Here is a 25,957-nt window from a genome sequence, read left to right as displayed (position 1 = left end):
CCATTGCAAGCCCTATAGCATTATTTCTAGATGAACAATTTTTGAAGAAGGTTTTGTATCCATTGAGGATTGTATTGCGTAGAGCGGGCGCTGCAACGTCACCCAGAAAGTCTTTGTGATGATGAATGAATAGGAACAGTTACATAAGGTACACACCAGCTTACATGTCTCTTGGTGCTGGTCACTTGGAGAGTCCACGAAAGGAATGTTTAAGCTGTCAAAAGTGGCTGATTGATTGAAAAAAGTTCCACAAAGTGACATAGAGAAAGTTCTGCTGCCCCTGGATTTACATTTGTAACTAGATACAGATGGCAGTACTTGGTCCTGACTTCTTAGTATACAAACCAGGTTATAATGTGAGAGTCAGCAGATAAGAGATTACAGATCCTTGTGATACACTTTTACACCCTGTGGCAGTGGGTTGGTGATAATAAGGACTATGAGGCTTGGGTGTGTGAGAATCAAGAATTTTATTTATGGTTCTTTATAGATATGTGATTGGTTCACGCAGATATGGACGTCGTGTTTTCCTAATTGAGTGTCTCTTCTCTCTTTCTGTTCCCAGCTCCCCTCTTGACTGGCGCAGATTTCTTCTGGGGCTCCCAGGCGGACCGGAAAAGAGGAATGGACAAAGGTAAGTCAGGATGGTATAGGAGTAGAGGTCTTTATTAGAAGTATAGGAGGGAGAGAGAGAGAGAGAGAGAGATTGTGTGCCCTTTTTGGAAAGTGTGTTAAGTTAGAAAATAGTGGGTGCAGAACCCGTCACCTCTTCGTGGTCTCTTAGACTTCGCTTTTGTTTCTGTTTGCTCTTTAGGAATTACTAAATAGCGGTCTTTCTTATCCGCGATTAACTCCTTTTGTTTAAGATGTTCTTGCATTTCCCAGGATACTTTCCTCCTTCGCAATACCCTTCTCCCCCTACCCTCTCCGGACTCTCCCCCTTCGTCTCCCAGCCTCCACCCTCCCCTCTCCCATCGTTATCCTTCCCCTTAGATAAGATTTTGTCCTTTATGTAGGACCGTACCTTTGTTAGCCACGTCCCTCCGGGGACGTGGCGGAGTTTGTGTCCTTTGGCTTCCTTTCCGGCCTTAGGTAGGCCGTTTCCCTCCAGGATATCCTCGTTACTCTTGGCACAGCCCCGGTCGTTCGTTCCTTCCTCCTCCTCGTCTCCGTCTTGTTTTTCCTTTGTGCGCGCCATGCAAAGTCCATCTTCCCTTTCAATATTCTCGGGAACCCGGATATCCGGGTTCCCTAGGCAGTTACCGACATCAGCGTTGCCTTGACACCGGGGCAAGGCGTCGTCCCCGACATGGAATCAGGGTATTGTTTCCGATTCTGGGACTTCTGGAGCTGGGTGATCGGACAGCCGGCTACACACCCCATCCCATGATCGGGACTGATACAGTGCCAAAGGATCCGGAAAGCGAGACAGGTAGTCAGCAGGCCCCTGGAGAGAACCCGGAATATGATGGACCTGAAAAGAGAAGGTCTGAAGTTCCATAAACCACTGAAGTACTCGAGAGTTGGAATCCTTATTGGAAGCTAACCAAGTCAAAGGAGCATGGTCTGTAAACAGTACGAAAGGGCGGCCCAGTAAATAATATCTCAGATTGTCCACAGCCCATTTGATAGCCAAACACTCACGTTCAATAATTGGATAATTACATTCTCGTGGTAGTAACTTCCTACTAATGTAAACAATGGGGTGGTCCTGCCCATTGTCGTCCGGTTGGGAGAGTACTACCCCTAACCCCAAATCCGAGGCATCCGTGTGGAGATGAAAAACCTTGGAAAAGTTGGGACATCGTAAAACTGGTTCTGTAGTGAGACATGCTTTCAATTAGCGGAAACTAGTCAACTGTTCGTCAGATAGGGAAGGTATCTTGGAAGTGCAGTTTTTCTTGAGGAGATCAGTGAGAGGGGCGGCCAAGGTAGAATATTGTGGTATAAAGCGACGATAATACCCAATTAACCCTAGGAAGGAGCGAAGCTCTCGCTTAGTAGCTGGTATGGGAACTTGCTGAATGGCCTCGAGCTTGCTTTTCTGTGGTCGGAGCTGACCCCTCCCTATATAATACCCCAGGTATGCGATGTGGTTATATCCCAGATTGCATTTCTTTGGGTTGGCTGTGAGACCGGCCCTATGTAATGTTCGAAATATCTCATGGAGGTGGGTAAGATGGTCTTCCCAGGTGTTGCTGAATACCACAATATCATCTAAATATGCTGCAGCATATTTTTGGAAAGGATTCAAAAGGTGGTCCATTAGTCTTTGGAATGTGGCTGGGGCCCCGTGGAGCCCGAAGGGAAGCACCGTAAAGTGGTAGACGCCCGACTGAGTGGAGAATGCAGTTTTCTCTTTATCAGCGGGTGCGAGGGGTATTTGCCAGTACCACTTTGTTAAATCTAGGGTCGACATATAGCGGGCTTGCCCAATTTTTCTAGTAAGTCATCCACTCTGGGTATGGGGTATGTGTCGAAGAGGGAGTTTTCGTTTAGTTTGCGGAAGTCGATACAGAATTGTATTGAACCGTAAGGTTTTGGGACTATGACGACGGGGGAGCACGGTTCTATTACTTTCAATTTTAGCATTTTTTTTACTTCTTCTTCAATTAAATGTCGACGGGCTTCGGGAATATGGTAGGGTCGTAACCTTATTACTTTCCCCTCAGGGGTTCTTATATGATGTTGGACTATATTGGTTTCCCCTGGAATTCCTGAGAAAAACTGTTTATGATGGTTTAACAAGTTCTCTAGTTGGTTCTTCTGGTCCCCTGTGAGGTCGGAATTAATATGGGGAGTCTCTATTTTATCCTTGGTGTCTGGTGGATACAATTCTAGGTCTAGTGGTTTTTCAGGGGTTACTAGGAAACCTGTAGCTGTTTGATTGTGTGCTATGGCAGGTTCTTCCCATTTTTTTAACAGGTTAACATGGTAAATCTGAGTTCTTTTGGGGTGCTTGGATAATTCTATCAGGTAAGTAACAGGGGATATGACCTTTAAGATGGTGTACGGGCACTGCCATCTAGCTAGGAGCTTATTATCGGAACAAGGTCTTAAAATAAGAACCTTATCGTTCGGTTGGAAATACCGCTGTTTTGTTCCTTGATCGTAATACTTCTTTTGGATACTTTGGGATTTTTCTAGATGTTTCCGCACGTCTTTCCACACGGATTGTAGGTGTGTTTTAAGTTTATGGTTGTACTCTAATAGAGGTTTTTCTTCCTCCCCCTCTTCTTCCCATAACTCCGCTGCCATGTCTAAAAGACTACGGGGTTGTCCGAAAGACCAGCTCGAAGGGGCTATGTCCTGTTGAAGCCTGTTCATGTGTTCTTATGGCATATAGAACTAGAGGGAGTTTTTGATCCCAATCGTGCCCAGTTTCAGAGACTGTTTTCCGTAACAGTGTTTTTATAGTACGGTTATACCGCTCAACTAACCCATCCGTTTGGGGTTGATAAACTGAGGTCTTGATTTGTTTGATCCCAAGGATCTTACAGATATTATTCATAAGTGAGGACATAAAGGGTGTTCCCTGGTCAGTCAGGATTTCCTGAGGAAACCCAACTCTAGAAAAGAAAGTGATCATCGCCTGCGCTACTGTTTTAGAGGTCATACTAGAGAGGGGTATGGCCTCGGGATACCTTGTAGCATAATCTACTAACACTAGAATATATGTGTGTCCATTTGTGGAGGGTAAGAGAGGACCTACCAAGTCCATACCTACCCTGGAGAAAGGGACGTCAATGATAGGGAGGGGATGAAGTGGTGCTTTCATTGGGGTCCCGGATCTATTAATTGACACTGGGCACAGTATTGTCTAAGTTGGGCATAAACCCCGGGCCAATAAAATCTCCTCAATAAATATTCTTCGGTATTTTCCCTACCATAGTGTCCCCCTCCTGGTTGGTTGTGGGCCAAAAAGAGGACCTGTAAGCGATAGGGTTCAGGTACTACTAGTTGTCTTTTCTCGATGTTCTTATGTTTTTTACGACCCTATAAAGAAGATTTTTATGTACAATGAAGTAGGGACCCACCTCATTAGTAGACTCAGATTTCGCGGTTCTCCATGCATTACATAGTGTTGGATCTTCTCGTTGACTGATTCTGAAGGGTGGAGGTGGAGGGACTGTAAGGTTGGCCACTAACTTCTCTATGTTCTTTCCCTTTTTAGTAGTCCAACATTGTTGCTTTATTTGTCTCTTTTCCCGTCTGGTAGGTTTTGGACGATATGGTTTTTCTTCAATAGGACTATCATGAAATGGGGCTTCTGCCCACCTGGTCTCTGGCCTAGTTTGTGATCTCACCCTGTTCAACAGCTCGGGGAACCGTATATAGTCTGTACCCAATATACAGTCTTCCACTAAGCGGTCCATAACCCCTACTGACAGTAAGTCATGGTTATCTTCCCACTCTAGGCTTACGAGGGACAGGGGGTAGTTGTTTTTGTCCCCGTGTATACAACAGATCGATACCTATTGGTTGGTGTTTTGTTCTGAGGGGTGTAGTACATCAGCTCTAACCACAGATTGACTACACCCCGAGTCTATAAGAGCCCGGAGCGGTCTCCCATTTATCTTAACGGTTTGTTTGTATTTAGGATCACCCCCACCGGTACACAAGACTCATCCTCTAGTAACCCCGATCTCCATGGGTTCAGGGTTTTCCTTTTTCCGGGGACATATTCAGGCTACATGGCCCCACTCGCCACAGCTATAACACTGTGGTTGCTGCATAGGTGGAGTTTCTCCGAGCCTGGGATGTCCGGCTTCTTCTATGGGTTTCCGAGAAAAGTTCCTTAACGGCACAGGTGGGGGTCTCGGTGATGTTTTAGGGCTTAGGTTCGTGAAGTCGATTGACCTGTGGTAAGCACAAGCTAAGTCCACAGCCATCTCAGTATTGACATTTGGGTGTTGTCTTATCCAGCTCCGAGTGGAGGGGGGAAGAGATTCCAAATATTGTTCCAAGATTACTGCCTTTATAATGTCCTCCCTCTCTGTACCTATAGGTCCCAGCCATTTCAACCCCAGGTCCTTAACTTTATAATAGAATGTCCGGGGATCCTCTGTCTGTCCCCATTTAATCTTCCGGAATCGTAGACGATAGTACTCAGAGTCATGACCTACCCTCTCTAATATGCTCCTTTTAACGTCTTTGTAGGGTGTGGTGCCATCCGGATTAGCGGCCTGATAAGCCATTTGTAGGATACCGATCAACAAGGGTGCTATGTATTGCCCCCACCGGTCTTCTGGCCATTGGGCAGAGGAGGCCACTCTTTCATAGTTAGTAAAGAAAGCGTCGGGATCCTCTCCTTCTTGGTACTTCTGGAGGACTGAGCTAGGTACATTGGGATGGACCTTGCTTGCTGCAATGGTATCCGTGATCTTTTGGACGGCCGTCTCATGCACTAATTGATTATTAGCCATGATGGTGGCCTGGCTTTTTAGCGCACTCTGAAGTGCCTCTCGGTCCTCCTTAGCCTCCCTTTGATGGGCCTCCCATACTAGCTGAAGGTGTTGTTGCCCTTCAGCTAGCTGTTGTATCATGTCCTCCAGTGTGGGTTTGTCCCCCATTGTCTCTTCTTTTCCGTTTATCCTTTTATCACCGTTCAAAATCCCACTTCTGACACCATTGTGGCAGTGGGTTGGTGATAATAAGGACTATGAGGCTTGAGTGTGAGAGAATCAAGAATTTTATTTATGGTTCTTTATAGATATGTGATTGGTTCACGCAGATATGGACGTCGTGTTTTCCTAATTGAGTGTCTCTTCTCTCTTTCTGTTCCCAGCTCCCCTCTTGACTGGCACAGATTTCTTCTTGGGCTCCCGGGCGGACTGGAAAAGAGGAATGGACAAAGGTAAGTCAGGATGGTATAGGAGTAGAGGTCTTTATTAGAAGTATAGGAGGGAGAGAGAGAGAGAGATTGTTTGCCCTTTTTGGAAAGTGTGTTAAGTTAGAAAATAGTGGGTGCAGAAACCGTCACCTCTTCGTGGTCTCTCAGACTTCGCTTTTGTTTCTGTGTGCTCTTTAGGAATGACTAAATAGCGGTCTTTCTTATCCACGATTAACTCCTTTTGTTTAAGATGTTCTTGCATTTCCCAGGATACTTTCCTCCTTCACATTACCCTTCTCCCCCCTACCCTCTCCAGACTCTCCCCCTTTGTCTCCCAGCCTCCACCCTCCCCTCTCCCGTTGTTATCCTTCCCCTTAGATAAGATTTTGTCTTTTATGTAGGACCGTACCTTTGTTAGCCACGTCCCTTTGGGGACGTGGCGGAGTTTGTGTCCTTCGGCTTCCTTTCCGGCCTTAGGTAGGCCGTTTCCCTTCAGGATATCCTCGTTACTCTTGGCACAGCCCCGGTCGTTCGTTCCTTCCTCCTCCTCGTCTCCGTCGGCATCTTGTTTTTCCTTTGCGCTCACCGCACAAAGTCCGTCTTCCCTTTCAATACTCTCGGGAACCCGGATATCCGGGTTCCCTAGGCAGTTACCGGCGTCTGCGTTGCCTTGACACCAGGGCAAGGCGTCGTCCCCGACATGGAATCGGGGTATTGTTTCCGATTCTGGGACTTCTGGAGCCGGGTGATCGGACAGCCGGCTACACACCCAGTAAGCCATTTCAAAATGAAGGTGGTCTTTAACTGGGAGTACCTTGCCTGAGAAACATGACCTCTATGCCCCATCCTACTATAGCTCTAACTCTGGAGATATATACACCCACTGCAGCTTGGAAATCACACTGGCTGGTAGGACCAAATAGAGGCTGCTGCAGTAGCCCAACCTAGAATTGATAGAACCTCCTACCACTAGGGATTTCTGTTTGGCAGCTAAAAGGGGAAGGATAAGTTTGAATTTTGTGAGTCAGAAGAAGCAGTTTCCAACCATTTTTATGATTTGTGTATTCTGTGACATGTCATGGTTGAAGGTGAAATGCAAAATATTTATGGAGGTGGCTATCCCTGTAGATCGGCCTAATAGTGGGAGCAAAAACAGGGCTTTTGCATTCAAAGATGATAAACTCAGATTTACTGCCTTTTTTTAATCTGAAGCGGACTCCAAAATTTGTTTCAGCAATTCCTGTATTGGAATTATTAAAGATTTGACTGCACATCTGTGTATCCATGGTGTAATTGTGAACGTTGGCTTCCGCGTAATTAAAAGAATTTAAAAAATGTGCCACATTAATGTTAAATAAAACTGGTGATGGGGGTGGGAAGACTTGAGGGATCCTGCCGGCTAAAGAAATTAAAGGTGACTTCAAAGAGGCCAAACTAACTTGCTGGTCCTTTGATTAAAGAAGACCTAAACCAGTTAATGACCAATCAACTAGTGCATGGCACCTCTTATATCCTTTTTGATTAGAAGCCGGCGATTTAATGCTTCAAATGCAGTTGATAGATGCAATATGACCATGGTGTGGATTTTTAGTTACAGAGTAATAATCCTATGAACCATACTAGCAGGTACCACGCCCTCAAGGAATAATCACAATCAAAAGCTGAATGACAGGCACAAATATAGTGACAAACTCCCACAATAGTCCTGGGTGCTGGATCCTCAGGGCTATCTGTGGGTTCAGAAGTTTTTAGTATCCATTGCATGTTTGGAGTGGAAAGTGAAGAGAAAAAGAAGGAGATACTAATGGAAGGAACTGATTGCACATAAGTCCCATGAGCTAAAGGCTTATCAGCATCCTTGAATGCTGAGATAGCTTAATTTATTTTATTGATAAAGTATTGAAAGCATTACAGAACTTTGCTGAAGGAGTCACTGAGAGATGTCAGTATGATGGAGTGATCACTGAACTGAACCAGGGAATGCTGTGCAAATTGTTATTTTTATGTCAGACAATTAGTGGATCACACAGAGTTACATGAAGAACTAAATGTTCCGTAGAGTTTTTTGTGGGAGTCTTCATGCATTGATAGGTCGTCACAAAAGTTGGACAGATGTTCTTTGAATACAATGGGACTGATTCTGCCAGCCTGTATCCCAATATTTGGCTCTGAGAGAAAGGAAAGGAGTGCTGAGTGGAAAATCATATAAGTAAAAACTAATTTAAAAATTGTTACAGGAAAGATGTTTTGTATGGAAACTGGAATGTCTCTTCTAAGGTTTACAAAAAGTGTGACCTTTGCAGTGTGTTGAACATACAATTAGTTATGAAATTCCCAGGTTTCTTAAGCAGCAAGAAATAAATTATAGATGATCAGAGTTATTTTCTAACCAAAGGTTGAAGTCACCTAGGAGAAGCAATGAGGAGTCATGCATTACTGTATCACTAATTAAATCAAGAATTGCATACACTTGGTCAGGATGGTGAGAACATAAAAAGGAGGGCACTTATTAAGGAGAGCGTAAGATGTTGAAATTCAAACATTCTCATCCTGATTTACTTTTTGTACTGTCAATTAAACTGATAACCAGTCAGTGTTAATAAATTACTCACCCCCTTTCTTCGGCATTATGGGGGTTATTCTAACTTTGGAGGAGGTGTTAATCCGTCCCAAAAGTGACGGAAAAGTGACGGATTTACCACCAGCCGTATTACGAGTCCATTATATCCTATGGAACTCGTAATACGGCTGGTGGTATATCCGTCACTTTACCGTCACTTTTGGGACGGATTAACACTCCTCCAAAGTTAGAATAACCCCCTATGTCTTGATGTATAATTAAATAGCCAGATGAGATCATGTTGGAAGTTGCCACATCTGTGAGGGATGATCCAGGAATCTGATAAGAAAAGTATACATGGGCGCTTCCAAATTATCAGGTTGTCGATTTCTACTGCAGAATGAACATGTAGTAGTAAACAATGCAGTTAGAGATGGCTGACACAGAACAATGTATGCTTTTACTTTTAGATAAACAGCCAGCTAAGGAGTTAGATTAAGTTCTCTCATTAATACCTGTCATGTGTAGAATCAAATGTGCTGCAGTAGAGATGGAGTAATTGGCATGCAAATTAAATAAGTTTTCTGCCCAGTGCATGTTTGAAAATAGACCTTCAATAAGGTGCCAGCAGCAACTTGCTGCATACACCACTTAATGTGGCCTTGTCATTAGCTGTCATTGTCTGCTGCATGGCTGGAGCTACATGCCTAAGGAATTGTCTTAATTATATAAGCAAAGAGGAGGGGGCCTCTGACCTGTGGTGCTGACATATGCACAATTGACCATGCATGGTGTGAAATTGGATCACTGTACTGCAGGAGGCGTAGAGTACAGTGGTAGAGTACAGTGGTGTAGAGCAGAGTGGCAAAGAGTAGCATTGTGGGGAGTGGAATGATGTAGAGTGCCACAGAGTGCCACTGTGTGCAGTGGAGTGGCGTAGAGTAGTGTAGAGTGGAGTGGAGTGGATTGGCACGCAGTGGAGCAGCATAGAGTGGAGTGGACCGTTGTGGTTGTAAAAACTTAAACAAAGTACCAAAATTAAAATCAGCACAGCGGTATGAGGCATAAAGGGGATGAATGGCTGAAAGACAACGAAAGTAGGAGATTGGCGGCAAGCATCAAGAAGGTGTAAATGTGCTGTTAGTGTGACATTTATATATTATCACAACACTCCATCCAACAAACATTTTTATTTCATTTTAGTTATACGAGTAAGTCAAAAGATGCAGGTGTAGATAAACAAAGTAAAAAAATGTGACTGAAAACAGAATGAATGGAGACAGCAGCCCAAGAACTGGAATCGGAGAAAGAGTCCTGAAACGCACATCATTTCCAGCATGATCAGCAGATGGGCACTCCTTAAGTTGAATCAATCTGCTCTTGGTCCATGCTACACAGAAAGAAAAGGAAATAACATACAGCACGTGCTGGCCAATTAGGTGATAGCAAAGAAGAAGAGTGACAGTGACGCCAATGAATGGTAATCAATGGGCAGGCTCCAGGCCCTTTGTTGTAAACAATACCCCTTGCAAGAGAGAGTGCAAGTAGCGCATGTGCTATTGCAGGTGAAGCAGAGATTCGTAGTAATTATTTTTCCAACTAAATGTTCCTTTTTGTTCTTATTTGAGCAGTACTTCACTAAAAGCAAAGAGTAGTTGCTCATTGTGTGTTGTAAGCTCAAGGCTTTATTTGCAGAATTTTGTCAGCTGATGAATTCATTTAGGGACTTCCTTAGTTGACATGAAGTTGATCTAGAATTAATCTGGAGCAACAGAAGCTACCAGGTATGAGAAAGGAAATTAAACACAAGACTGGATGAATTGCTCCTACCTTAAAGTTTACAGCTTTATCAATGTAGACAGGAGAACGGCTACCTCAACGTGCTTTGCTGCCCATTTCCGGTATAAGCGCTATATCATTTGGCATGACGAAGCACGGTGCCTCCCTGTGCAACCAGTTCATTCAGCCCATCACACAGACAAACAGCAAGTGCATTCTTTCCTGATTAGAATACTATTTTGCAAACAAATAAATCGATTCCAGTAAAAACGATTGGTCGATCGTCTGAAACAACAGATTACAAGGAGCTCGACGATGAATTTAAAAACGGTAGATTTGGACTTTGAGTGTAAGACTGTCTGCTCTCAAGACTGAACATGTCTCGAGACTGCAGTGCATAAGATACAGCTTTTACATATTTTCTAAAACGAATTTATCATACTTACATTTAATGTGCAAGGGCTATGAAACATCATCTTTTTGGCTGGCTGGGACTTCTTTTGGATAGCATCACTCCTTTGGTGTACAAATGAATGATGTACCCCTGGGCCCCTGGGATAAATTGCGTTTTTTTATTTATGGGAAGTGTGTTCTAAACTTTTCCTCAAGAAACTATGTGCTGTGGAAGTACTTTGGCAGCACGACAAAGATCTTTTTAATGTCTCGCAGCCGTCTTTTTCAAAGCAAACATATATTAACTCATTTTTATGGTGTGGTTGTTAATATTGCTAAAAATCATACTGTTTTTATTGCTGTACAACCCAGGCGTTTTAAAGCGTTTAAACAAGTTTCTCATTGGTAGATCAAAACAATAAAATATTCCTTCTCTTGCTTAGAGTTTAAGGACCAGCCAATTATTTGGGTTTTCTTAACAGCAGAAACAATGCCGTTACATGCTGTAATTTTAGAGTTCATTTTCGAACTACAAAAGCGTAACAGGCTAGCTAGATTTTGGAGGCCTCGGTTACACATTCTGGGCCCCAGTGGCAAAGCTACACCCAGGGCCGTAGCGTGGTCAGGAAGACTGGGGGGCGTGAGGTTCGGATTTCACAACAATCACTCTGGCATGTAATGTTAAATTAAATGTTAGGACAAGCAGGGTACACAGAGGGGCATAAGGGTCAGCTGAAAGGGAGAGGTATGTGGATTGGTAGGGGCAGCAAGTGAAAGAAACACAAATGGGCATACGTAGCCGCTGCGCCAAAATTGGCAGTGCCGTGCTGCGTCACTTCTAAAACGCATAGATGCGCCGTATTTAAAAGAAAATGGCGCATCCCTGTGTTTCGCACCTGCGACGGTGCAAAATTAGCTGCAGAGCACCAATGCAGCCACCCTTGGCCATGGTGCCTAGCCGGGGAGATTGTTTTTGGGCAGAAAGGGACGCCTTCAATGGTGATTTGCTCTTTCTATTTGTGCTGCAGAGTGCAGCACACATAGAAAGAGCAAAGAATGAGGAGAAATGAAAGCCTAAGTGCTGCATGTCAAGGGGCCTTATTTACAAGCTGGCCTTAAGCCACAAAGAGTGGCTTAACGCCACCTTGTAAATACGGCGCAGTGCACCACGCCACCGGAGCATCACAAAAAGTGATGCTCCGGGGGCACTAGGGGCTTGTGAATATGCACCCAAATTTAGTAAAATAACCAACATTTTAAGGACTTTCAAAATAAAGATTAGAGACAGTATATGTGTTTTTGTCTGTGTAGATTGAAAAGTTCCAGGTGAAATCCAATAGACACCTCATCATATCCAACTGAAAGTATCTGTACCCAAAAGTTCATCAGATAATACATTTATTAGGGGGAGTAACACCCAATGCACCCCCTGAAGCTATGCCCCTGGGTGAACCTATGCTTACCCAGTTGTGTGCTTACTACTAGGGCCCTGAGTATAGTGTTAGATACGAATAGGAATTGCGACTTGTGCAATAATTATCCCACCCTCCTAGCTTCCCTTGATAAACTTCAACAGGTGAAACCTGCTGAAATGTATAGGGGGAAAAAGCCCAGTCCCATGGACGTGATTTAGGGGTTGCCAGGGGTCGCAGTTGTGGCCCATGGCTTGCCCCTTGCGACCCCTAGCACTGTTTTTGCGACAACTGGCCTCAGAGGTGGCAAAATCAGTGCCCAGAACACAAGGGCAGCTCGTCCCAATAAACGTCAGCTGGGGCTCCATTTTCCTGTTTTTTCTGTCAATTTTTTTATTACACCAATAGTGAATAATACTATTCACTATAGGTGTAATAAAAATGGACTGCAATTAGCTATATTGTAACACTGTCTGGCAGCTAAGGTAAGCAAAAATGCTTTTAAATGTGTGTTGTATGCATGCCTGTGGGTGAGAGGGTGTTTATGTGAGCGAGAATCTCTGAATGTGTGTGTATGTGTAAGCGTGTGTGTTAGTCAAAGTAAAGGTCAAATGGCATGTGATGTCACTTCCCTACCCCTGGCATTTAAGTGAATTGACGCCCATGCCCAGTCTTGGTCAGTACATGCGTATTTTGATGAGATTAAGCAAAATCTGCATGTTATTCCCCCCAAACTTGTATTCAATTCATATTTATCTCACTGACTCTATGGGGCTGGATTTTATCAGGTGTGATAAATATCACACCATTTATGGGCCGCTAGTAATGAGGGATATGTGCATGTTTCCAGATTATAGCAATTCACAACGAAAAATAGCACAGTTTCTCACAATAGTAGATGACTATCTCTCTGTCCCCTTGCCACGGTGTAAACTATAGAGGAGGACAGACATATGCCTGAACATATGTCTGGAGTGTTACTGCAACTAACACCAATGTACTACTCACGGGTCTCCGCTTTACATATCTAGGTGAATTAATGTAAAGCTTAATCATACCGAATGAAGGTAAAGAGATAATAAGCCACAGATGGCTACACTCACACAATCATAATAAAACAGAAATAATGTGTTTTATTTGAATCAGAGAGTTGACCGAACCAGCAAGATGCATACCACCCAGCGCTTAATTTGTAAACAATTAAAATAAATTCCAGGGCCCTCGCAGGAGGCAACCGCAGTTTACACCAAATATTGTCACTGCGAGTGCTGCCAATGGCTGTACTTACACAACTCCTAACCGTCACACTGTTACAAGTGTGGCAGTTCACACTTGTAACAGTGTGATGGTTAGGAGCTATAGGAATGGCTTGGGTGGCAGGTATTAGTTAAATATAGATTTAGTAAACTACTGTTGTTCTGCTCATCTTTAAATTACGAAAAACAGGTCCACCATGTGGCAACTGTCAAGTGCCGGTGTTTGTAATTAAGTGCCGGTGCAGAGCAAAGGAAAGCAATGTCTCAAATTAATCACTGATACCACACCACTCAAGAGGAGGAAGAGCTTCACTGACGGGGGGATAGACATTGTGGTAAACTTCATAGTTGACCACTGTGATGTACTGCATGATCTGCCTCCACACAATGTCAGTGGAGCAGAGAAGATGACCAAATGCCAGGCCGTTACTGACATGGTGAATGTGTTGGAGATAGAGGTATGCACTATGGGGAACATAAAGCAAAAATGTCAAGACACAGGTGGTTACTGTTATACCTGGAAGTGTAAGATGATGGCACCTTTGTCTCACCCCAGACTAGCATATCCTCTCCACTGTACCTCCTCACCTATTGCATGGCCTGCCACTTTTGCAGACTACCATTGTCCAGGTGAAATGGACACATTATCACTCAAAGCTGTTTTTCACAATCCCTGAAAATGTCACTATCACCACTAACAGTATTCATACAAGGCACAAGACAGAGAGCCCAGTACAAGACATGCAAAATTAAACCGTAAACATAAATTCCACACACAGGCGGGTGCTGGGATGGAAAAGTCACCCACATTGTGATGCCCTAAGTTCCCCAGCTGCAACAATGCCAGGATCTGTGGTGCTGATTTCTATTGTCATGTGCAAACACAGATCATGAGTATGTGAAATTACATAGGCCTGTCTCACGGACTGCAGTCTTGTTGAACCGCGAGCAGTACCCAAAACGCTACCCTCATAGTGGTAAAAGGCTACTGCCTTTACCAGGAGTTAAGTAGCATAAGCATGGTGGTGGCAGCATATCGTGTAGTGACCCGTAGAAGTGAACAAGCCTTTTTATGTGTGTCACTGGAGTGAGACCTACAGACTCACTCATGTAATGTTCCACTGCTATGTGCCCAACTCATCCTAGGCCTACATCAAATTAGTATGCAGCGCTGTGCAGCATGTGTGTTGTTGCATTAATATGTTTTCTGTCAATGGTGCAATACATGGAGGACTCTGGGTTCCATTTTGGGAGGCCACAGGCTGACTGGAATAGCATGAGGAGGTAGAGGAATCCCCCGTGGTAGATTTGTGGATTGCTTCATTCCTGTGAGATGGGTGGGAAGCACACACACTAGAGGAGGAAGAGCCAGGCTCTCCAGCACACTTCAAAGGGTACTCCTTTATTCAGGGAGAGGTCAATGAAAAGGGGCGTGGGCACATCTCAGGAAGGAGATGGGGTTAATAAGAGAATCATAAAGAATAGTGGTAGGTCTTTGGGATAACTTTTTGATGCACATATTACTGTGGCTGACATTCAGCTCTGAACCTGTAGTCACTCCCATGGCCTGTGTTGTGGCTTCTGAAGAAGGGCAGGACAGAGGAGTGGGCACTTCAAAAGGAAGCAGACCACTAACACACATTTCACAGAGTCAGATCCTAAATCACATTTGGTGTCTGAAAATGGACTATAATAAGGGGAGGAGGAGCCTCCCCCCCATATTGTCAACCTCTGAGTAGCCAGCCGTGCTGTGCAAGGAGGAAAAGCTTTGCAAGACTTCTGCCTGTGACTAGGTCTGGGGGTTAAGGCCTGCCAATCTCCCAGCTGGCTATGAGGCATCACCCAGGGAAAACAAAGACCACCTACCCTAAGAGCCAGAAGCACCAGTGTCTGCTTGTTTCCCAAGACCAGTGTGCCCAGTGGTGGATCCTGATGTGTGGATCCCTGTAGCAAGGTGTGAACAGGTGGCTGATGTACTGATCTGATCGTCACCCATGTGCAGGTTCAAGTTGGCAACCCTGTATGCCAGAGAGGGACACTGTGAAGTTAGCCGTGGTTGGCATAATTGAAACACCGAATGGGCCATAGTCCGAGCGCCAAGTGAAGTTGCCCAACCTGTATGCCAGAGGGGGCCACCATGAAGATTACTGCCTCACTTGATTGGGCCGTAGCCTGTGTGTGCAGTGAAGTCAGCCACCCTGTATGCCAGAACGTGCCACAGTGAATATTACTGCTGTGCCAATTGGGCCATAGCCCATGTGCGCAGTGAAGTCAGTGACCCTGTATGCCAGAGGGGGGCACCTACGCCAGAGGGGGCCACTGGAAAGAACAACTACCATTTCCAAATTCAAGAGGAGTGGCCACCATGGTGAGCCGTGTGGGCCTGAGCCTCTGATTGTGGATCGATATGAGAGCAATAAGCACCCCACCTATGGGAAGGATCAGAGGAACAGCCTCTCTTACTGGAGGAAGTGCAGTGCACACTCAGTCCCTCCCCGTGCAGAGCTGCGACTGTTACTCACCAACAGCAGTGGCTGCAGCTCTCTGCTACACCCGCAAGTGAAAGGCTCACAGAGATTCCAGTCACACAACCCTTGCAGGGCCAGAAAGCCTTGGGGGGAATTTATTCCGACACGTAGTGCTTCCGGGGGCTGGAATACGTTCGACTTTCATAAGAGTCGGAGTGTGTTCATCCTCTTGTGTCTACCTTCTCTCAAGAAGCCTTGGACTGCTCAACCCCTGCTACCACTGAGAGTCAAGTGCTGCATGGGTACTTGGTCCAGTTGCTCAGGATACATAGTAAGTTGGGTCCTGGGATATCAGGAGTAAAAAGCCTCAACTACCACGGTTGGGACCAGCAGCTTCTGTTTGCACCATTGACCTCTGAAAGGTGTTCTGACAGCAACATATGCACAAGTTAATAATCATCTCTTTTACAACTCCTAAGCCCTGTGCTATCATTGCAAGAACCAACACATACAAATCGTCACATACAGTCACATTTAGTCTGTCACTTTCACCATTTCAGGACCTATGTTGCCTCTCAGTCATACACCGCCCACTGGATTGGCAACTCAGACCAGATGAAGGGCAGAGTCTGGCAGGTCCCCTTCAACATTTACAATTAAATATCACAACATATCTAGTTTTGTATGTACACCTGAATGTTGCTTTTTGACACAAAACTCAAACAATGCATATCTCACCAAATTATGCTGTGGATGTTCCCATGAGTCTCAGGTCGTAACTTTCCATGAAGAACACACCTGTGTCTTAACCAACAACACTGGTGTTTCCAAGTCCTAGGTTTGTGCTCCATAAATGTGTGTCACGATATTTCCACAATGCGGAAATCACTGCATTAATAGCCAGTGTTAGAACTATTGTAGTACCTATTGTTGATAACTCTCAGACGCCAAAAATGTTCAACTATCACTCCACAGACTGTGGGTATCAACTTGTTGCATTTGATGTTGTCATGAAGGGCTTTTCCAGGTACTCAACACAACATTAGAGACCTTCAAGGGTCATCTTCACCAGTCCAAGTCCCTCATGGTGCAAAGTGCCTTCTACTAAAATGGAACAGTTGTCGTTTATGGATTCCCAGGGGTAGTCAAAGATCGGAACATCTCTTAACATGGCAAGGCCATTGTCAGATTCACCTATACCATTGTACATAGACTGGCATTTCACCTTTTACAAGATGGTCTCTATACAAGGCAATCCACTTCCTCCCAACTACAATGGTGCTTATGCCCAAAGTGATGAACTTCCAAGTCAAAGCCAGCAGAATGAGCATAATGTTAGACTATGGGCCTGATTTAGATCTTGGCCGAGGGGTTACTCCACCGCAATGGTGACAGATATCCCATCTGCCAAAATCTAAATACCATTGTTTTCTATGACATATACATTTCGAGGGACAGGACAGCCATCACCATTGTGATGAAGTAACCTTTCTGCCGAGATCTAAATCAGGCCCTAAATTCCTTAGGTTGACAGTACCTGACAACTGCGTGCTTAGTTGCGTTCTGTCTGTCATGCTAATTCTTGCCTGGCTTTCCCAACGTCTCACCATTATTGTTTTGAGCCATTTCCTTTAGTTTCCTCTGAGCTTGTGTATCTGATGTCCTACTGCTGTCTTGATGACCCTTCCTTTGAGGTGTAGCTCTCCCCTGCAAGTCCCTTCTGTGGAACCTTGTCAAATTCACCCTGTTGGTGTAGCCTTAACTGAACCTGTAGTGATAAGTGTATATATATATATATATATATATATATATATATATTACTGTTGATATCCTTGACTACTATCTTTCATTACTTAGTTATAAGATGCATGCTATGCCTTATTGAAGAATATCTTATTATGATTTTGTGGGAGTTATTTCCTGATTAGAATTACATATGCTTACTAATATGAGGCATTTGCAATTAAAATTAGAATGTTGGGATGTACACAACTGAACTGTTTTTCTGAGCTATGCTAATCTAGGCCTCCATCCTCCCTTTACTCATCCCAAGCCTAAATCCTATTACCATAAACTCCCAATTAACACTTCTGGATTCTTTCCTCCTCCACCCCTCCATTACTCCAGTCAGTCTAACTAACAAACTCTCATATCCACGGTTCAAACTAACTCATAATAATACTAAAACTGTACTCATATTTCCCTATACTAATCCACCACTAATTCTTGTTGTGTTCCGGAGTAGTGTACTACTCACCGAAAAGCACTTTGACGCCTCATCAGGGGTAGTAAGCGCTATATAAATACTATTACAATACAATACAATTTGCCCCTTTCTGACCAAATGCCATCCAGGAATGTCAGAACAAAACTAGTTACATGAACAATACAAATAACAATAAATTAATGCAGTATAATCTGCAAGCAGGAAAAGCCTTAAAAGACCTGAAGGCTTCCCCTTGATTTCTTTGTGAACAACATGTAATTACAAAACAAACAGTGCGCATCTTACTCATGCGGTGTCAATGAGAGATATACAAACAATATGTATATTATGAAACAGTAGCCATGGTTTTCAAAATGGAATTAATATTCATATAGTGGGCTAGTGCTAGGGCGGTGGTATTATATGATTTGTAGTTGCATTGATACGTATGCTCACCTGATGCTATGTAATTTCTATTGCTTTCTATGGTGATCTTTGCTATACAAACTCTTGAATTTGGGGTTGAGCCAGATCTGTTTGGATCTCTTCTAGGAATACTGTTTGTTTCTACACTGATTTGCTGCACATTATGGACTTATTTTATTTTTTAGATTTGGCTTAATGCTGCATCTATTTAAAGTCAGAGAGCCTTCATAGCAATTGAGCTCTATGTTTTTAGAACAATTTATTGCGTCTGCTATATTTAACATTTCTGTGTTGCACTTTAATAACTGATAAACCTTCATGGTTTCCAAATTTACTGATATCAGGGTCACTTTTTGAGTCAGTCTTATTATTGACTGTATTGAAATACTGTTTTGAATCTTACCAAATGGGACACATTGCCTCATCTAGGGCAGCACCGCCTGCATATTAGCTAAGAAACAGCACCCACAGTTTTTGTTGGCCCTTATGGGGAAGATTAAAGGTTCAATACTAGATCTACCACGAGATAACCCTTGTCCCCGTTCTCCAATCAGTCTGCACACTCCGATTTCCATTACCAGACTGAAACTGGATTATTTGTGGTGCTCCGGTGTTCCAGAGTTGTTCCAATCCAGAGTAAAGGAGTGTGAGTATTATTTTGGTGGAATGCTTTTTGAATGATTGTGGCACTTCGTAGTGCATTGTGGGATTTATAGTCTGAGAATGGGAATTAATGCAGAGATGTGAATTACACTGCATGTAACTTTTTTGGTTATACAGTTTTAATTTGAAATTCATTGTGTGGTTTGATTACTGTGATTATGATAATTTTGTTGTATTTGTCAGTCAGAGAATTAAGGTTTGTCATTGAAAAGGAACCAATTTTGTGTTTAAGTCAAAGAAAATATTGGATTTTTATGTTTGATGTTGCTTGAGGTAATCAGATTTGTTGTAATCCAATATCTTGAGATATATTGTTGAACTTGTCTGCAAACTGGTGTATGTTTTGAGAGGCGCCACATGCACAGATTGATAGGGGTCTCAGAATTAGTAGGAATTCTTGTTGAATGTATATTAATTTAGATTGGTGGTTGTTTATTCTTTGGTGCACAGATGTAAATGCTCTAGTTAGGGGTGGATTACTGCTTGGTGTGAATCTGCCTTAGTGTGATTGACTGTGCTGATATGGTACTTATCTCTTCTGTTTCATGATACTGATATTTCTCTGGTGACAAGATCTTGCAGTTTCCTTTAGAAATTTCCTTTAGAGTGTACCTTGAACGTAAGGAAACCTGACTACCTGAAGCATGTGATGAGTGAAAGAAAGCTGTAGCCTAGACCTACATAATTTGAGGCTTTAAACAAATGGGACTGATTGGACATTGAAAATGAAAGGAAAAGAATGAGAAAACAAGTTAGAAATACAGTGAGACAATGGTTAGAGGCAAAGAGGGGCATGCAGAGGAAGGCATGGGGAGAAGACACGATGCAAGGTATGGGTGTACTTCCTGCCATAAATAGGTAGCCAAAAGGAAAATTGAGGCTACATCTGATGTTCCTAAATTGAGAAACAAAAGAGAGACTAGGAAAATGATGAAAAGTATTCTGATGAGGATAATTTCCCAAATTACTTATTAGAGTTGATACTCCTTTTTACATTGATGATGCACAGACACTGGGAACCCCAGCACAATAAAAGAGTGCAGCAGGAGAACCACGCACTGTTGTGCAAGCAAAAGTGAATGTACCACCACTGCTTGAGAGTACACCAGGATTAGCATTGCCTGGTTCAATTGCAATTAATCTTCTATCTACTGCTGATGAAGCTGTCTATTTTCAGTGGTTATTGCACGGCCTACATAATCTGAACCAGGGAGGAGAGAAATTAATATTGCCAATCTAAAAATTGAGTTTGGAGAAAGTTTGCAGGATGCAATTAATGTAGAAAGGCTGCTTGTGTACAATTTAAATTAATTGAAATATCTAATCAGGGATGCAGGTAGCTGTGCATGTGAAGCAACTGTAGGACCTATGTTAGGAAACTACTGGCATAGGTGTCAGAGAGGTCAGTAGGGAAGTCTTAGTGGGATTCAGATAAGGGAAAAGAGAGTTGGAACTAAAGTATCATATCTATAGGTACATACATGTGAATATATATTTTTCCCAACAACCTAATGGATAAATATGACATTGATAAATACAGAAAGAGGAGCTTACGTAAAAACTTTGGAATGGTTTTGTGAGGCTGAAGTAGGGCTGGAGCGGAAAAAGCAGTTCTCTGTGGCCCACTATCTCATATCAAAGAATTACTTGACTGCATAAAATACTAGAGGGATTTGTGGAAACAGAGAGATAAATGGAGAAAAAGGCTAATTCTAAAAATAAAAAGATTAATTGTGAAAAAGATGCACGGGTAATCACAAGTCAGGCTGAAATTGAAGTGGTTGTGACAGAATTTTCTTTGCTTGAAGTTCATGGAGGAACATGTGTGCATGTGCCTTGGACTAGGTCCTATCTATGCATTTCTCAAAACTAAGGGAGGAGCCTGATAAGTGGTACACAGAATTTGAAAGGCTAGTGACAGTTTCAAAAGTGGTTTGGTGGATTTGAACACATTATTTAAGATTATTCTTCCTAAAGATTTGTCGGCTGAATACAAAGCAGCTATTATTTGGCCAACAGAGAGGCCCTAAAAAGTGGTTCCTAATAATGATCTAGCTCCTCTAGTGATAGAAATATACAAGGCAGTGTGTAATCGCGCACTCCGTGCTGCAGAGAACTCAAATATGGCCGCCACAGGGAATGCGCAAGAAAGGAGGGGCAGTACATTAGTGTTTCAGTTCCACATCATGGTAATGCGTACAGGCGCTCCTACGAAAGCAGGCAAGGGATTCTAGGACGCTGTTGACTGTCAGTGAAGGAAGACCCATGTGCATATGAAGAGGACCCTTGAGCAGCGGAGGAACCATGAGAGAAGAGTGAGGAGGTCGGAGGCGCAAAGGGACGTCTACTACATACAATAAATGCCAATATGTACAATAAAGCCTTCATAAAAATACACCAACACGACTGGACAGTGTCTGTGAGGGGAAGACCGACTGACCACACAGTGACAGAGCATCTGATGCAGAAAGTGACAGAGAGAGAAGTGAATTGGGTAAATCTTATGAGAGCTACACAAGAGCAGAAAGAGTCAGCATCTATGTGAGATGATTATGCAGATTTATAGATAGTACAGTGGAGCTGAGGACACAGCAAATAAAAGGCATTAGCAGATTCATATCAGTTTTTGTTTTGTGCTTGCATCCAGTGCTTAGTTCCGACACTCAGCAGAGTGTGATGTGTTGGCAGACTGAGTGAGTATTGGTGAGATACTCAAGTTTGTCAAATGTTGCAACAACTGTTTTGACACAAAGCAGAAAAAAACAAGGAGCAGAATGGTAGTAAAAATCCAATGGTGAATTCGAGTTGTAATTCTAGTTTTGTTGATGGTGCAAATTCTTGTGCAAAGTTGAATTTCGGGATGCTAGGAATGCAAGGAGCTGGTATGCCAGAAAATAATATGTTGTCTGCATAGATTAGAAATGTGGTCCCACAGAGCAGAGGTAGAGGGTTTGTGATTTATTCTGGAGTAAATGCGAACATGTGTACAAAGAGTACCGTTTGTCATACCTGTGGTATTGGTCCCTGGAAGCATGAGTGCAAGCAGAGCCCTGATCAAATCTATTATAATTTTGTTTCCTAGATGTACCAAAATGTAAATTAAATGACACAATTTACTGCCCCAGTCCAACAGACACAGATGCACGATGTGCAAAATCCTTGTCATTTCACATAATACATGCATGTAGCTCCAGTGTTGTAGCAAAACATGAGAAACAAAATGCCACATTGCCAGAATTCAGGATTTTAACAGAATCCTTTGATTTTAAACAGTGAGTTTCCCTAGTTTTCACCGGATGTAATTAATTCCAAATGGTGCTACCTGAGGGGGAGTAGGATTGCATGTTTGGTGCAGTCCTAGAAGTAGACCAGAGTGAACCATATGTAGATGTTGAGGTGAATGGCTCCCATGTGTCATTCTTGCTTGATGCTGGTGCTACCCTGACCACTACTCATTCCATGCAGGGCCAAACCTACTAAACTCGGGAAAAGAAGTCTATGGTATAGGCATACGGGATAAAAAAATGACTAATCAGGTTTCAGTAAATGAATCTGTAAAAACTGGCTCCACTGAAAATGATCACACATTTATTGTGCAATTTAAGTCTTGTTAATTTGCTTGGAAGGGATTTGTTATGCAAGATGAATTTTACTCTACATCGGATGGTGTCGCAATTCAAAACAAGATGAAGATTTAGAGTTCAAATTAAAATCACAAGAAACATAAGTTCATTTATTTCTAGTTCTCAAAAAATGATCTGCCTCTTGATTTAAGACATACAGCTAAAGAAGAGATATGGGATTTTACATGTACAGAAAATAGATTGATTAAAAGTTCTGCTATAAGCTTTCAAGAGAAGAAGAGGTAATAAAGCCTGTAATAGAAAAATGAGAGATCATAGACTTCTGAGAGAGGTGCTTGGTAGCTCTTGCGACTCTCACATGATGGGCATGAAAAAATAGAGTGGCAAACGAGGAATGGTCCAAGATCTTAGAAAAATAAAATTGAAGACCCATGTTGACCAGGTGCCTAATCTTGTTATCATTTTGTTTCAGATTCCTGCAGATGCAAGATGGTACACGGTCATCGACTTGTACCAAACATTCCTTTTCTTGAGGATAGCCAATAAGTTTTCAGTTGGGTTCAAATCCCACAGGGGTATACAGAAAGTCCCTCAATCTTTAGTCAGATCCTAAAGAATGGTTATGAAAATCTGCAAACTATCCTGTAATTTAGTGGTGGTGCAGATGACCTTGTGGTGGCTTTCAAGACAAAAGAAGATTGCAAGTTGGATACACGTGCTCTTGAACTATCTTGCTAACAATGGACATACGGTCTCACCTGAAAAAATGTAGAATTGTCACAGAAAAGTGATTTATGTTGTTCACCACATTGATAAAGAGGTAAGAAGTGTGTTCAAAGAACACATTTATGCAATCCTGAGACTCAATCCACCAACTACCTAGAAGGAAGGGAGAATGTTTTTGGCAATGGTTGGCGACTGCCATCAGTGGATTCCAACTTTTCCCTGAATACAAAGCCTTTAGCAAGACTTACTTACAGCAGCATAGTGGATTCACTGGCATTCAATAAGAAAAACATGAGTGCCTTCCTAGAACTCAGAGACAAACTCTGCAGTGCACCGGTTCTGGGAATGCACAATTATGATAAGAATTTTTATTTGTACGGCTATGAAAAAGATGGCTGTGCACTCACTGTCTTCTTGTAAGTGCACGGTGGAGTAAACAGCCTGATGCTTACTATACTGCTACATTAGATCCATTAGTTGCAGCTCTTCCTGGTTGTCTAAAATCTGATGCCGCTTTTGCCTGGCAATAGAGCAGAGTGAAGGAATTGTGATGGGTTACACATATATTGTGCTAGTACCTCATTCAGTCAAGATTTTGCTGACTGCACATGAAGTGAGCACATGACAAACAACCAATTGACAAAATACAGGCAAACAATACTTTCAGCAGATAACATCTCAGTTAAAAAGGTGTTATACCTTGAATCCATCAACGGTGCTGCTGATTCCAAACAAGGATTAAGATGCTAAGAAATCTGACCATGATTACATTAATATAACATAATTGTGTACCACACCAAGACTAGACATAAGTGCTCTGCTTGATGAGACTGATCTCATTCTGTTTGTAGATGTTGCTTGTCTGAGAGACCATCAAGGAATACTGAGAGTAACGTAAGCAGTCTGATCCATTTCTGAAATTGTTGACGCATCATACCTCTGTAATGTAACTTCCGCACAAGTTGTTGGATTGACTGCCCTGACATAAGCAAGCTGTCTGGCTAAAAGAACTGAGTGTGACAACCTATACAGACATCCACATCCAGTTGTGAAGTGGTACATGATTTTTAAGTCAGTCAAAATTCATGTGTATGGGGAGATTTACCTAATTAAACCATAGACATAAAACACATTATTTTAGTCACATTTAAAACACAGTAAATAAATACATGGTATAAATTTGTTACATGGTTTTGGACAACTATTGTCACAAAGAGTTTTCATGATATCTTCTGGTAATCCAATTAGGAAGGGGTCAAACATTTTAAATCTGTTAGAGGCTTTGCAACAACCTAAATACATTTTGGTTGTGTAGTGTATTGCTCATAAGTCTGGTAGTGACATGGTCACCATAGGCAATTGCTATGCCAAACAGGTTGTTAGTGACGTCCACTCCCTCTCTTTCTTTTGCACAACTGATGGACAGTTAGCAGTGTTAGTTCCTTACCGGCTTCGGTGCTCCTGCTGAACCTGTTAAAAACCCCCTCTAATGGTTCACTAGAGTCATCACATCTTGCCCTTCTAAAGGTTTTCACAAGGCAGAAGTCATCAGCTTTGAATTTTGGCATCTGGATTCTTCTAATCCCCTCATCTCATCATAAACTTGACTTTGAAGTTTCTCTAATTCAGTGTCAACCCTGTTCCTTTTTTCCACTTGTTACTGAAAGCTTTTTTTCCCCACAATTTGTCCTCTCCCTTAATGAAATAGATCCAGCACCTTGAATGATGACAACACACACTACTCTGTTTAAGATTGTTAATATGGGGCTAGAGTTAGCTTTAGAATCCCCCTCCTACATTTCTAATCCATTCACTAACCCTAGCAAACCCTCTTGCAATAGAACTAGCCAGATAAGCTATTTCCTCCCATGCACCAGTCTTCTCTAATTACTTCCCTTTATGAGCGATATTAGTTTTTTTAACCACAAAACTGTTAATCTGAGTTAGAAATAGGGTCTCCAGTTGGCAGTGGTTTGCACCCTGTCCACGTAGGGACCCTAAATTCTAGTCAGGGTAAGAGAATCACACAGCTAAGATAACCCTGCTCACCCCCTTAATAGCTTGGCTCAAGCAGTCAGGCTTATTTCAGAGGCAATGTGTAAAGTATTTGTACCCACACAAACCGTAGCATAGTGATTACACCATAAAAGTACTCCAATAGCCAATATTTATCTGAGCAAAACAAGATCAAAACAATAAAAATCCAACATGCACAAGTAAAGATATCACTTTTTAAAAGTTTAAAAGAATCTTAATCCATAGGAATCAATGGTTATATCCTTTTAATACACAGTACCTGGGATGCGTCAAAAACAAAGATAATGCGGGCTGCAAAGGAGGTGATGTGTCAGTTCTCTCCTCGCAGGAGAGGCGATGCATTGGTTTCCAATCACAGAGCCTTGGTTTGTTACTGCGGTGCAGGGTTGATTAGAAAGTGATGCTCAGATACGATGCATGGAAAATCCAGACGCAATGGAGATAATGGAGTCATGGTGGAACAAGGGCTGTGCTGTTCTACAGGCATTGCGCTGATTCTTCCACCGCAAGACAGATGCTGCGTCGATTATTCTACCGCAATACAGGAGCTGCGTTGATTTCTTCAGGCGTGGAATCGATTTTCAGCTATGGCGCGTTGATTTGTGGATTTTCTT

At 42.7% G+C, this 25,957-nt stretch overlaps 1 long non-coding RNA gene across 1 annotated transcript in view; it reads left to right on the top strand.

Moving 5' to 3' along the window:
• Positions 1–562: 562 nt before the first annotated feature.
• Positions 563–25,957, top strand: part of LOC138274262 (uncharacterized) — a 66,588-nt gene continuing 41,193 nt past the window's right edge. The window contains exons 1-2 of the long non-coding RNA XR_011200369.1: positions 563–634; positions 5,789–5,857. This is a non-coding gene — a long non-coding RNA (uncharacterized lncRNA). The remainder of the gene's footprint in view (positions 635–5,788; positions 5,858–25,957) is intronic.

The sequence above is a fragment of the Pleurodeles waltl genome, chromosome 2_2 (genome assembly GCF_031143425.1).
Source record: "Pleurodeles waltl isolate 20211129_DDA chromosome 2_2, aPleWal1.hap1.20221129, whole genome shotgun sequence".
In the NCBI taxonomy this organism is placed as follows: Eukaryota; Metazoa; Chordata; class Amphibia; order Caudata; family Salamandridae; genus Pleurodeles; species Pleurodeles waltl.
The sequence above is the reverse complement of the archived record's forward strand: the minus strand, read 5'-3'. Positions and strand labels throughout refer to the sequence as shown.